We start from the raw sequence: 15,470 nt of genomic DNA, 5'->3' as shown, positions 1-15,470 counted from the left end.
ACTTGAAGCGTATAACGCGAAGTAGGTATAAAAAGCGCGCAATGCATTGACGCGTAGTGTGGACCTCTGGCTTAAGGGTTAACCCTAGCCAAGCGACTAGCTATTCTAACAGTTGTTTGTACTTGGATTACAAAGATACAGTCAGAATATATTCCAAAGTATTATTAATCTTTTTGGATTGAATTTTATCGCGATCTCAGCAGTTTTGGTGTAAAGTCACGAAGTTATTTATTTAACCTAATATACTTAAGGGTTATCCCAGGCCAAATGACTATCTAACTAATAAGCTATTGCATCTCTTTGGAGGAGTCAATCATAACTCCACAGATTACTAAAAGGCAGTCAAAAAGTATTCCAAAGTAAAGTATGTTCTATAAATTACTTGAGGATAAAAAGTGACAATTGTCATCGCTTCTTGAGTACCTATATCTATTAGTTATAAAAGGCCAAAAAGGAGCAAAAGAGGTAAGTAGTCAGTACACATAGAAAAAAAGTTATTTAAAAATTATAAGCTCTTAGTGTCGAGGATCAATCTGGCAGCGATTTAATCGACCTCGACTGAGCCGCATCGGCCACATATTCAGCGGCGGTGTAAGTACGACCCACACCAAATTTAAACCAAAGTGTTTATAAATTTTCAATAACATACGTATTGAAAGTATTACAAATAGTTGTCAAATCAACAACAAATGGTTCTAATTTTAAAGATTTTCAAAACATAGCTATAGAACTCTATTTTAGAAGATCGAAATCGAAATTTCTGGCTGATTCCAAATCAAAATTTATCTATCAAAACCGCTATCTCCAAAAGAAGTGAAATGTTTGTTGCAATAAAATCAATCAACCCAAAATATCTAACAAAATTTATGTAGGGTATTGCTACTAAAATAGTTAAAATACCTTCAAGCAAAACCAAATTTAGACTTTGGAAATATTATGAAAGTTTACAAAATGTCCCCCAAAGCCTGTCACTGTAAACAAAACAAGATGGAAATTTGTTAACTTCTCATTTTGCCACTCCGAAAGTGATAAACAAATGTCAAAGTTTGAGCAAGTTGCTTGGTTGCTAGCAGAAACTTTGCAAACAACTCTAACTGACGTAAAACAACAAAAACACAGAAACGTTAACATCTATGAATTCCATTTTCATTACACATCATCGCCCCTTAGTGTAGTGACAACAATAAAGAAAATAAACTAAATTAATAAAACTTTTTAATAAATTTACCTTGTTTGTAAAAAAATTTTGTGTAAAAAAATCCTTTATCTCAAACAAAACTATCAGCTGTTTTCTATTTTAATTCCAATTTTATTTTGTGTATTTTTCTCTATTTTCTTTTAGTAACACGTACTTTTTATTATTTTTGTGTGACACCACATTAAAAAACTTTTTTATTCACACATGTTGCATCTGGGCAAATTGGCTTTTTTCTTAACTAAACACCATTATTTGTGGACCCAAATGCTTTATCTTCACTACTAAGATTATAAATATTTTACAGAAACACTTTTTATTGTGTATAATTAAGGCTATTCCGCGTAATTAACACTTTCTTTATCGAGTTTTAATGAAATTAGTACGTCGGCAAAAAAATATTTTGCAGATAAACTATACCGACACACACCACAACCGTTTAATACCGCGTTTGACAAACAACTGAGAAAAAACGTTTTGTTTTTCTTGTTTTCTTTTGTGCCATTTCTTCGTACAGGGTTGTAATATTTGGTACCAAATGATTGGTTGTATAAAATAAGTAGCACCAGATAATTATGAAAAAATGACGATACCTTTAGATAGCGATGATAAATTGCCGATAACTGAGGCGTTTGTTTGTGATGACTCAAAAATTTTAAATAATAAGGTGGTGAAGAGTGGTGAATAAATAGGAAATCACCACAAGCACCGTTTTATCATATTATTACCGCTCCCTTAATTATGATGTGGTTTTTGGCATGAAAGTACGTACCGTAACTATGATGAATATATTGGGGTTGCTTTATTCGCTAAGTACAATTGAAAGAGGCTAATGAAATATAGATGCCGCCAATATAATAGAATATATATTTTTGACCAGTGTTGCCAGTTCTAGTTCAGTTCTAGTTCAGTTCTAGTTTAGTTCTAGTTTAGTTCTAGTTCAGTTCTAGTTTAGTTCCAGTTCAGTTCTAGTTCAGTTCTAGTTCAGTTCTAGTTCAGTTCTAGTTCAGTTCTAGTTCAGTTCTAGTTCAGTTCTAGTTCAGTTCTAGTTCAGTTCTAGTTCAGTTCTAGTTCAGTTCTAGTACAAATCTGGTTTTATGCCCTATACCACTATAGTGGGGTGGTTTTATACGTTTTTGCTGACACAAGAATATTAAAGTATACCGATCGATGCATACCATAATTACGTCAAATATACTATTATCTATCTAAAAATTGGCACAAATAAGTTTAGTATGTATAAGTATAAATGACACTGCAGATTTTCCTAATGATCGGCCCTTATTTGACTCTACCCCCTTCCAAAAATATTTTAAACGAATAAAATTTACTTGTAACCATTTGTATTTCAATAAACTCAACAAAACTAACTGTCATTTAAAAATATATCCTTTTCCCAAATATGCCGAGGATCAGCCTATGTTTGACCTATACCCTATATAAAGCCTCATTTAGAAAATTTAGTTTTCTATCAATAAATTGCTTATATACTTTGGAATTAACGTTAAGTTCAACATAAAAGTTTCTTTATGAAAAATACAAATTTTAAAAAAATTCTATACCATGAGTAGGTTAGAATATTATATGGTCAACCATGCCCGACTATACTTTCCTACTTGTTTACAACTCTACATCACAGAAAAAAACTAAAAATGAGTTTTAATTATTAAAATAATTGTATCAAGCAAGTTTCGCACCTACAACCAAAATTATGATATTAATTACTAAATTTGTAAAAAAAAAAAAAATAAAACTACAGTAGTTTTCCGATTTAACGACCATTCAATTCTACGAACATCGCATTTAACGAACAAGCTAATTTTTCCTATTGACTACCTTAAATAACGAACAAAACTTGTTTTTTGTACTCTGTTTAACGAACTAATATAAATATTATTATTTAAATTAAGATAAAATGACATTTATCAAAAATAACAAATAACCTAAGTTGTAGCAAGCGGTGCTTTTATACCCAAAACTGTAACTCATTCTGGGTTTAAATTTTAAATTTTACTTCGATGTAGCTATGTTCGTCCGTCCTTCAGATAATGACTTTAACGCTCAATACTCGCTTAACAATACGAGTACGCCGAGTACTAACCGATATCTATAACAAATTTTATGGGAATCGGTCCATAATTGACCTTACTCTCCATATCAGGCCCCCTTAAGAAAAATACATCAACGCTCATTACTCGCTTAAAAATACGAGAAATAACTTTAAAGCTAATGACAGAATTAAAAATACAGCGATTAAATTCGACACAAATATGGTTTGAAGGTGGGTATATAAGATTCGGAATTTTGTGTTTTGTGCTATTTTTATAAAAAAAAGAATTAATTTTTATAAAATACATTTAAAAAATATTTTATGTACCTATTTTTAATTATTTTCCTACCAAAAACCCACGTTTTACTTAGTACTGCATATAACGAACTTTTCAATTTTACGAACAGGCCTGACAGCATATGGGTTCGTTAAATCGGAAAACTACTGTATATATATTTTTTCCAAATAACAAATTAATCAGAACAATTAATGTCAATAATTGAGACAAGTTTTAACATTGATTAATTCATTAATTGTATAAATTAAATATTTAATAAAAATAAAATTGGTTTTTGATTAATTAATTAATCAAATAAATTAAACTATTTGATAGAGAATTATTTAAAAATCAATAAAGAAGGTGATTAAAACAATCAAATTATTAATCGATTACGCACAACGTTAAAGGAATACTAGACCTTTAACAATGCGTTTTTAAAAATTATAACTTTATTGTCACAATTTAACATATAAAGTGTTTCATAAATTATCAAGAAACTTGAATATTATATGCCTAAAATTTTATTGACTATTTAGGAATTATAAATATTGCTAGCACAAAAATTCAAAATAAAATATTAAAAATAAATCTAAAATTGAAAAGAAGGCCAGAAATTTTTTTTAATCAATTAAAAAATTAATTGAATTAATTAAAACTTTAATCAAAATTTTACACTTAAGTTTTAAACAGTTTCAAAAAACGAGATAATTAAGACAAATAAAAATTTGTTTAAATAAAAAAAAGAAAAGTAAAACATGTAATTGAAAATAAACTACCGATAACTTTTTCTGTGATTAGAGAAGCTATTAAAAATATTTGTTAAAATTGTTGCAACTTATTATTTATTTATTCATTTATATCACAATCAACTAATTTTTACAACAAATCAAATTGAAACGTTAACTTAACCGCTCTCTATTACATATATTTTATGATAATATTCAATAAAGAAAAAAATAAAATCAATTAACATACTTTACTTTTGCTACACAATGCCGTAGAAAAGGTAAAAGAAGCTCACACACAACGCTGTACTATATAAAAAGTTCAACATGGGCTTTAAAAGGTCGTTGTTGCAAGTTAACAAAAACAACAACATCTACTAATAACTGTCAATAGATGTGAGGAAGGTGAACTCAAAAAAAAAAAAAAAAAAACGAAAACAAACTTACAAATGTTAAATGTTCACGAACCTTAAATGAACCATATTGTACAAGTGGGTGTATTTTCTATACTTCCTGTGAATTGCCTGATGTCGATGCACAAAGTCATGTGTAGGAGGAATAATGTATAATATTCTAAATTACATCGCATTACACTACATTGCAACGCATAATATTATCGTATATAAAACAATGAATGCAGTAGGACTAAAATAGCTAAAAAAAAGACAATAAAATGTTGAACATTGAATTTAGAAAATATAATCGCATCTAATACATTCAAATACGTCGGTCGGGTCTTATATCAGTTGCAATGTCAATGAATTTAAATGAAGTGAACAACATTCTCTAAACTGTAGAATGTAAATTTAGGTTACAACTACCAATACTGCAACTGCTGATGCCGATGCTGCTGTCAGTTTGCATTATACTAGTGCTAAATGTACAATTGCAACCAACGACATTATCTACATACTTACATACTTCCTGGCAATGCACCCGTTTTCATACATTTGTCAAATACGAGTCTTAAACGTATTTTGTTTTTGCTTTTAATACTGCATAATAAAGTAGGGGGTATTGGATGGTATGTTGAAAAGCCGATTTTACTGAAATTTTTCAATACATACTTTAGGTTCATTGAGCTTTATGTTCAATGAAAAAAGGCGAAATTAGAAAAAAATATATTTATATAGCATCAATTGTAAGAAATATTGCAATAATCCAACAATATTAAACATAAACTAATTCATTAAATTTGCTCTATTTTGTTTCACAATTAAATGAAAACCTTCCACTCATTTTTTTTTAAATCAATATAATCCCTTAATGAATGTGTAAATAAGTACTTACTATATCATTCTTATAAAAGATCACAAGCTTTGAATCATTCCAAATTCATTTTCATGCAACATAATGTTGCATGAAACTGTGCTTCAAGTGCGTTGATTTTCAAAAATTATAAAGTCTACTAAATGCTGAATAGTTGTAGTAAACGTTGGCAAGAATTTAATTTCATTTCACTTAGAATGTTTATGTACTAAGGATTATATCATAGTAGATGGCAACAAATTTAAATTTACCTTGAAGATTTTGATCTTATTTCCCTCAATTATGGTATATATAGAAACATCTACAGTTATAAAATTTTCAGTACATTTGGAATTCTAACGAGCTAAAGCAATATTTAATCTGTTGATTTGAGGTCTAACTTCACCTATTTGAGAATTTTTATTAGGGTACTTAGTAAACCATTACTTAAAGTTTGGAAGTACTATGAGCATATTAGCTATGATGCAGGTATGTTGAACCTCAAACTAAGGCATAACTGGTTAGCCCAATAGATTATGGCAGCGTGCACCGCGACGTAATATGAAGGACGGACTATATATTTATATAATAGTTGAACTAGTTGTCGATTCGCAGATCAAAATCAAAGAAAAGAACTACAATCCTTAGATCATTCTGCCAGATCACTGGTGTTCTAGTTCAGTTCTAGTTCAGTTCTAGTTCAGTTCTAGTTCAGTTCTAGTTCAGTTCTAGTTCAGTTCTAGTTCAGTTCTAGTTCAGTTCTAGTTCAGTTCTAGTTCAGTTCTAGTTCAGTTCTAGTTCAGTTCTAGTTCAGTTCTAGTTCAGTTCTAGTTCAGTTCTAGTTCAGTTCTAGTTCAGTTCTAGTTCAGTTCTAGTTCAGTTCTAGTTCAGTTCTAGTTCAGTTCTAGTTCAGTTCAAGTTAAGTTTAAGTACAGTTCTAGTTCAGTTTTCGTTTTGAGATATTTGATTTAACTCTTTTAAGTTTTTCTCCCCCGTTTTATAGTTCCTTTGAATACATATTAATTCAAAGGAAAACTTTTCTCTTATTTTTTCGTTGTGTTTGTGTTAGATGAAGGATTTTTGGCAAATTCATAGCTGAATACTAGTTATTTAAGGATTTGCGCTAAATGTGTGATTTGTATTTTGGGAGTATGAAAAACAACAATAACAAACATGAAGCTCTTAACTCTACCCGTTGAATTTAGTTGATGTATTTTTCTTTAGCTCCTTCGTCTTTTGTAGGTTTAATTTAAATAGCATTCAGTTTCCTATTCAAAAGCTAAACTCTTATTTGTGGCATAGTGCTAATGGAAATAGCTGTGTTAAAAAAGGATATTGGAGTTTGTCTCTGAATAAGTAAGGTAAATGATACATATGCCCAAAATAACTAGAATAAAAGATAAATAAAGAAGGTATTCCCTGCCGAATGCAAGTTGAAATAACATTTTTGAATTTAGGCCACACAATATAGCATTTATTAAAGTAAAGTAGTAATGAATAAAGATTTTTGTTTAAACTAATGTGTTGTTTGACTATAACTTTAATTTAATTTTATGCAAAATGTTAAAAAAGTTTATTTATCTCTAAAACTATTTTACACAATTTCATATGTTTATAAATGTACATATGTGTTTAATTCTACAAATTACATTTTATTTCAAACATTTACATACTCCTTCCCTGAACTTTTAATTACAACCGCGTCAAGACATAAAACGTATTGTTTTTGAAGCAATTTAAAATTTGATTACTACTTCCTCTAAATATGTATATAATTAACGCAATTAGAATTATTACTTGTCTTACTCCTACTAATTAATCAAAAGACTTGAATCTTTTATAAGAGAAACAATTTTATATGATGATTATGGCCGATCATGTGTTATGCTACTCCAGTAATTTTCAAAAGATTATGGATCCTATAATGGACTTTTTCTCTGAAAAGTTTTTTGTTTGGTTCGATCAAAATTTAGAGGTGTGAAATCATTGATCGAATCTTGATACAAACACTACATTAAACTCTTAATACTCTCTTCGCTATAGTGAAGTAAAAACTTTAGTTGAGTAGTGTAAAGTGGAGCAGATTAAATAAGTGACACAGGTGTGATAATTTAAATTAAGTAAAATATCTAAAACTAAGAAAACTAAGTAAATGATTTTGTTTTACAAAGTAAACATTAATGTTATAATTTCCATGTACATTGTCAGTGTTACTTAAAAAATAAAACTTTTTTTGCAAAACTTTTTAAATAAAGGAGGACCTACTGTTAGAAAAAAAGAAAAAAAAACTTAATTCCTCTTTTTTTCACATCCATTATTAAAGTTTAATATTTAATGTAATTTGCATGTAAGTAAAATGTAAACATTGTATTACGTTTTTGTACTAAACATTGATATCAATGAACTTAGTTAGTAGACACATTAACATTTTAATTAAAATCTGCAAAAAAAAAAAAAAAACTTTTTTAACAAAGCAATAATAATTGCAACATTAAACTGAAAAAGAAAAAAAAAACTTAAATAAAACATAAAAATGCTATTGGACAATACTTGGGCGACAACCTTAAAGCAATTTTAAAAGTCTGGAAAAACTACACAAAAAGTTTTGAATAACAATACTATTTTTTATATCGAGATAAAATACACAATAGCAATGTTTTATATTAGTATATTTGTTTAGGGAAAAATACAATACTCATACAATGCTGAAAGCAAAATTTACACGCAGCGAAAATATACTACAGAATTTTAAAGATCGAGGTCGATTTTAAAGCCTTTGTAATTATACATGTACCTTTGCAGTCCCCCATGACTTAGATCCAAAAATCAAGTTTTTATACGTCAGTGTAAAAAGCTGATCGTTCAAAATTGAAAGGTATCATTTACAACTTAATCTTTAATTGCTTTCTTATCATGTGCAAAAGGTTAGGATTGGTGCAATCTGTAGTGAAGTAGTTTCAAAAAATCTTTAAAATTTATTTTAATTTTTTTCTGTGTTAATATTTTTCATTTTAAAATGCAACACCAAATGCTATTTTTCTTACTTGGTTTTAAACAATATATGAAAGATATCGTATAAAACATATTTCTGTTAGAAAACCAATGATTTACATTTATACACATGTGATCGTCGAAAAAGGTGCGCACATTACACTTATTAATAAAAACCCACTGATTTTTGAAGATTCTGGCAGTTATAGTTTCCCACATGATGATGGGAGGTATGAGGTCCTCATTGTTTTGACAACCATATAAACACCCATTAATTATACCCTACACTATATGGAAATGAACAGACAGATGAGCTTGACAGCAGAGGATCTGTGCTTGATATCTTCAACGACGTATTAGTACCAACCATGTTAGGTATCCTCAGATAATCTTTAAAAAAACTAAACACATATAAATGGGCCAAGATATACCCAGTAAGTCCGTGTTTCCATGTAAAGCTTGTGCCCTGTTACCATAGACCCCATATAAGGAAAATGTATTTCTTTATCACCGAAAAGTAAAAATTTCCGGAATTGAGGTAAAATACAAATTAAATGCTTTAATTATATATATAATGTGACCAGTGGGCCATTTATTGTAAGCAGAACTGGCGCTGTGGGATGAACCAAACGTAATATTATGGTACCCATTATATATACTCTAAATACATACTCACCGGTGTAGGGTACCATATGGTCGAACATGCCATATGACAGAATACACAGAAACAGAATGTTGGTAGGCTTCGTTAATGGTTTCATATAATTATCTGAAAAATAATAAAAATTCCTTTATAAGAAAGCCTTAAGGAAATAGCAAAAAGTGCACCAAATTTTTTAAACACATGTGTAACCATGGGCATTTTTCCCTAAAGCATAGGTTTAATTTAGTAAGTTTAAATGCAGACAGAACAAAATTCCACAACAAAAGCCCAAAAGCAAAAACTAGGAATATAAAACAAAAACGTTTTTACAACATATTAATTAAGATTTAGAAAAACTTTTACAGAAAAACATAAAAAAATCCTTATAAATGTAAAACAATGACAAGAAAATTAACCCTTTAACTAAATGTTCACACATAAAAAGTTTAGTTTAGACATTTATGAAGAAATAAATACATATATTTATAAACGAAAATTTATATCATTTGAATACTTAATACTGTTTCCTTTTTATACTTTCAAATCGTTATATATTTTTTGAACTCGTAAATCACACTTTCAGTTCAAAGTGCAGTGACAGACAAGCATATAAAACAACCGACCAACCAATAACCAAACGAACAAACAAACAGAAAATGAAATGATAATGTCCAAACGGATACAAAACTATTTCCGCTTTTTGCGTTGCTACTTTTTAGCTTTTTGCAATTAAATCCCCTTAAGCACAAGTGGTGCTCATTCAGCCAAATGAGTTGAGAGTACAATTTGTTTTGCTGCTTTGCTTTAAGAGTTGTTGTAGTTTTTGTTTATATTTTCCTCGCACACACTCACACACACACACACAAACATAATCAGAGTGTTTAGCTTTAAGGCTACAAAATGATGTTGCTGTTGTGTTTTTACTTTTTTAGATTTTATACTATATAGAGAAATTCAAAACTGCTTATGCAACTTTAGACCGACAATGTTGTTCTGTGGGCAAACTTAGCCTCCAATATCCTGTAAATGACTGCAGTCACCAGCCATATAGAATTTGCCATTTTTTAAATTTATTTATTTGTTTGTCTGTCTGTCTGTACTTGGATGATTGTCTAGTTCGCTTCATTATAGGAAAATCGCTGTTTTTGTTGGCAGGATATTTGTTGTAGCTGTTTGTGCAACTTAATGCGCCTCTAACAACTACACAGATATACTACTCTTTATAAACAAATGTGTATTTCACATTTACTATGTTCAGCTTTCAGTTAAGCCACAATTGTAAGCGCAAAAATAAACTTTAGCAGTGAAAACCCACAGAAAGTAGTAAATGCTTTATTAAATTCAAAATGTCTGTATTAGTCTCTTAGCAATTTATCGTTTTGTATGTATGTGTGCATTAATGATTAGACTGGTCCAAAAAATATACTGCTATATGCTGCAGCATGCTGGTTAAAAAGCTTCACAAATGACAAACTAACCGAAGTAACAGAGTCTTTAACGAACTGAACTAGAACTGAACTAGAACTGAACTAGAACTGAACTAGAACTGAACTAGAACTGAACTAGAACTGAACTAGAACTGAACTAGAACTGAACTAGAACTGTTTAACACAGCTATTTCCATTAGCACTATGCCACAAATAAGAGTTTAGCTTTTGAATAGGAAACTGAATGCTATTTAAATTAAACCTACAAAAGACGAAGGAGCTAAAGAAAAATACATCAACTAAATTCAACGGGTAGAGTTAAGAGCTTCATGTTTGTTATTGTTGTTTTTCATACTCCCAAAATACAAATCACACATTTAGCGCAAATCCTTAAATAACTAGTATTCAGCTATGAATTTGCCAAAAATCCTTCATCTAACACAAACACAACGAAAAAATAAGAGAAAAGTTTTCCTTTGAATTAATATGTATTCAAAGGAACTATAAAACGGGGGAGAAAAACTTAAAAGAGTTAAATCAAATATCTCAAAACGAAAACTGAACTAGAACTGTACTTAAACTTAACTTGAACTGAACTAGAACTGAACTAGAACTGAACTAGAACTGAACTAGAACTGAACTAGAACTGAACTAGAACTGAACTAGAACTGAACTAGAACTGAACTAGAACTGAACTAGAACTGAACTAGAACTGAACTAGAACTGAACTAGAACTGAACTAGAACTGAACTAGAACTGAACTAGAACTGAACTAGAACTGAACTAGAACTGAACTAGAACTGAACTAGAACTGAACTAGAACTGAACTAGAACTGAACTAGAACTGAACTAGAACTGAACTAGAACTGAACTAGAACTGAACTAGAACTGAACTAGAACTGAACTAGAACTGAACTAGAACTGAACTAGAACTGAACTAGAACTGAACTAGAACTGAACTAGAACTGAACTAGAACTGAACTAGAACTGAACTAGAACTGAACTAGAACTGAACTAGAACTGAACTAGAACTGAACTAGAACTGAACTAGAACTGAACTAGAACTGAACTAGAACTGAACTAGAACTGAACTAGAACTGAACTAGAATGAACTAGAACTGAACTAGAACTGAACTAGAACTGAACTAGAACTGAACTAGAACTGAACTAGAACTGAACTAGAACTGAACTAGAACTGAACTAGAACTGAACTAGAACTGAACTAGAACTGAACTAGAACTGAACTAGAACTGAACTAGAACTGAACTAGAACTGAACTAGAACTGAACTAGAACTGAACTAGAACTGAACTAGAACTGAACTAGAACTGAACTAGAACTGAACTAGAACTGAACTAGAACTGAACTAGAACTGAACTAGAACTGAACTAGAACTGAACTAGAACTGAACTAGAACTGAACTAGAACTGAACTAGAACTGAACTAGAACTGAACTAGAACTGAACTAGAACTGAACTAGAACTGAACTAGAACTGAACTAGAACTGAACTAGAACTGAACTAGAACTGAACTAGAACTGAACTAGAACTGAACTAGAACTGAACTAGAACTGAACTAGAACTGAACTAGAACTGAACTAGAACTGAACTAGAACTGAACTAGAACTGAACTAGAACTGAACGAGAACTGAACGAGAACTGAACTAGAACTGAACTAGAACTGAACTAGAACTAGAACTGAACTAGAACTGAACTAGAACTGAACTAGAACTGAACTAGAACTGAACTAGAACTGAACTAGAACTGAACTAGAACTGATTTAATAATCCTTTCAAAATTCTGTCAATTGGCGAAAAACACAGCTCAACAGCCATCAAACATTTGTTAGATAAAGTTTTTACACTTTTTATCTCTTCGTTTTTGTAGTCAAATTCAAATTGAAAGCTCTTCTATGCAGCCAGACACATTTACTAACCATGGAAAGGAAATAGTTAAGCAACTAAATCTAACTGTACGAACGTGAGTGTGTTAAAAAGGATGTTAGTTAATGTCTCGGTGTGTGTATGTTGATAAGTGTATGTAGATGTGTGTATCAATAACTTTTACTTGGGGGAAATGCAAAAATTTTACCATAGAATGAATTGCAACCACGTTACGACACCACAAATTTTAGAAAAAAAAGAAAAAATTACAAATCGTGCTGATGCATGTACCCACTCCATGTCTCCGCTGCGTACCTATACATATAGGAAAATTCACTCACATACATACATATCCTTTTACAGAATTGCTTGAGGAAACATGCAAAGTAAACATTATTTAAACGCGTTGTACTTACAAATTTTGGCGGTTTTATCGTTGTTTGTCAAACTATAAGTGCCAGTTGGAACAATAAAGACAATGGATGGATGATGATGGCTGTTTGCTTGCTAGTTAGTTTGTTGTTCCTTTACTTGCTAAAGAGCGAAGTATAATAGTATTAAATATATGGCTATGTGTTTGTTATATTCCAGTAGTTTTAATAGGAGTCAGTATTTACCTCCAGGTAATATATAACAATTTTATTATAATAGACAAGGTAAGCCTATAACAACCTTAGTGTCGCTAAGAATTTAGTAATGCAGTAATTAAACCTCGTTAAAAATTTTGTAAAATTTTGCTAATCAGAGGTAAGCTAATCTCCACGAACTGTTGGAAAACCTATGCCATCATACATGCATAAGATTTATTTTCATTTTACCGACAGCATTTGTTTTTTTTTCTGTTTTCTTAAAAATAAAGTTTCATCTCAAATCCTTAGAGACAACAACTACTTTAAAAACAATTTTAAGAGCAGACACATAGACAAAGTTCTTTTAATTAAATAGTCCAACACTTGTTTTAAAAGAATACTCGTTTGGTCAATCTTAAGAACATATCCTCACTAAAAGGATTAAAATACAGATTTAGTTCATTCTAAAGGGAAGGAGTAAAAGTCACTTCTGATTCTGATGCTTTCAACACTTCTAATACGTCTATATGGATTCAAACTCCAAGCCGAAAATATTCTTCCTTTATTGTTTAGTTGTTCTTTTTGAAACGGATTAAGTTGTAATTAAAAAAACTAGGTTGTAACTTAATTTTAAATATTTCAGCTATTTAAAGAAATGTACTTTATTTAACGCTATGAAAACTTCACATGTTTATTAAGTGAATACACAGGCCAACAAAATTTGAAAAGAGTCGAAATCCAGTTATGGTTTTCTAAGAAAATTGTAATGAATTAAATTCTGACCTAATGAATTTATGGTAAGGTGGCGATATCTTAAAAAAGAAAGATGTTTAGATGGTCCCGGAAATTCCTAAAAAGTAGTAGTAGACTTTAGGACACGATGTCTCAAATCTCAGATATGTTGGAATAGATTGAATTCGGTACAGCATTATTCTCTCTGGATCTCTGTGTTAAAAACTTGTCGCTCTGTGTTATCTAAGTAAAGTTTTTAAATTATTTCAAGTTTGATACATTGTTAACTGTACTAACACTCAAACTTACAACATATTCATTAACAACAAAAACTTTAAATTAATGAAATTTTACTTTATATCCTAGAATACGAGTTTTTGAAAGAATAAAGTAAAGTGTTAAGAGTAATTAGAAGTTAACATCTATTTATGTCAAATAAGTTGAAGTTTTAAAGGGCATAGCCATATGTGATGTTAGAGTTTCCGGTTTGGTAAAAAAATATTCAATGAAAATTTGGAGAACAAATATTTTTTTGTTTGGCTAAAATATGTTTTTTTTTACTCTTATCTAAATATTAAATAAAATTAAATCTCTTTTTAAAGATCCCTTTTCAAATAGAATATCCTTTTAACAGGCAAATTTAAAAGCACTTTCACACATATATTAAATTATACGACATTTTCAATGTGACATCAATGTGTGGAAAAAAATCTCAAATTAGACACCTCATCCAGAGTATGTACATTGTACAACATACTCTGGATACTAACCATGTTTTAAACTTATATAAGCATTTTTGAAAACATTTTTCAAATGCTTTTCTACATTAGTAGAATGATGGGATCTACTAGAATCCCATCAACGGCTAATTTGTGTGTACGTATGTGTGTATTTCTGCATATGAAAAAAAGTCTTATTTACTTTCAGTTTACTTTCATCCATACGTAACCATGTTTTTTACTCCCTTATCCATGTGGACACTTTTTTAAATCTCAAACAAACTCATACATATTCCTACTCGTATTACATACAAATCTACTTACACTTCATTGAAGTTTTATACATGTTTAGTTAATACTCGTATGGAAAATACTGCTCTACTCTGCTTTTTCATTCACACTCATCTATTTGTTTGTTTAATGTTGGTTTTTCTTCATTTTTTTCTCCTCACACTTTCCATAGCAAACATTTGCTAGCACTTTCCTTTTTCTAACGTTTAAATAACCAGTTGTTACCATTTGGGTTTGATTTTGTTCGCAAATAACAATTTTTTTTCTTCCATATCTTCTTTTGCTTCTTGCAGCAGTTTGTAGTGTAACGAAAATGAGAGAACCTGCAAAATTAAAGCAATGTGTTGACAAAACTTGACAACTACAACAGCTACTCTGACACAGTTATATACCTAGTGGATTTTAAAGGTGCTAATGTTAACTCCTTAAGAAAATATTTTTCTTAAAATTTTTTGCTTACAATTTTCAAATAGGATTTTCAGGATTAAAAGATAATTTTTTTTATCCGATCTAAAGAATAGTAAATAGAATAGTCCACAGACTAGTCTATTGAATAGTCCATAGACTAGTCTATAGAATATTCCACTGACTATTCTATAGAATAGTCTGTGGACTATTCTATAGAATAGTCCACTGACTATTCTATAGAATAGTCCACTGACTATTCTATAGAATAGTCCACTGACTATTCTATAGAATAGTCCACTGACTATTCTATA

Source organism: Lucilia cuprina, chromosome 3 (assembly GCF_022045245.1).
Source record: "Lucilia cuprina isolate Lc7/37 chromosome 3, ASM2204524v1, whole genome shotgun sequence".
Classification (NCBI taxonomy): domain Eukaryota; kingdom Metazoa; phylum Arthropoda; class Insecta; order Diptera; family Calliphoridae; genus Lucilia; species Lucilia cuprina.
This window is presented reverse-complemented; position numbering follows the sequence as displayed.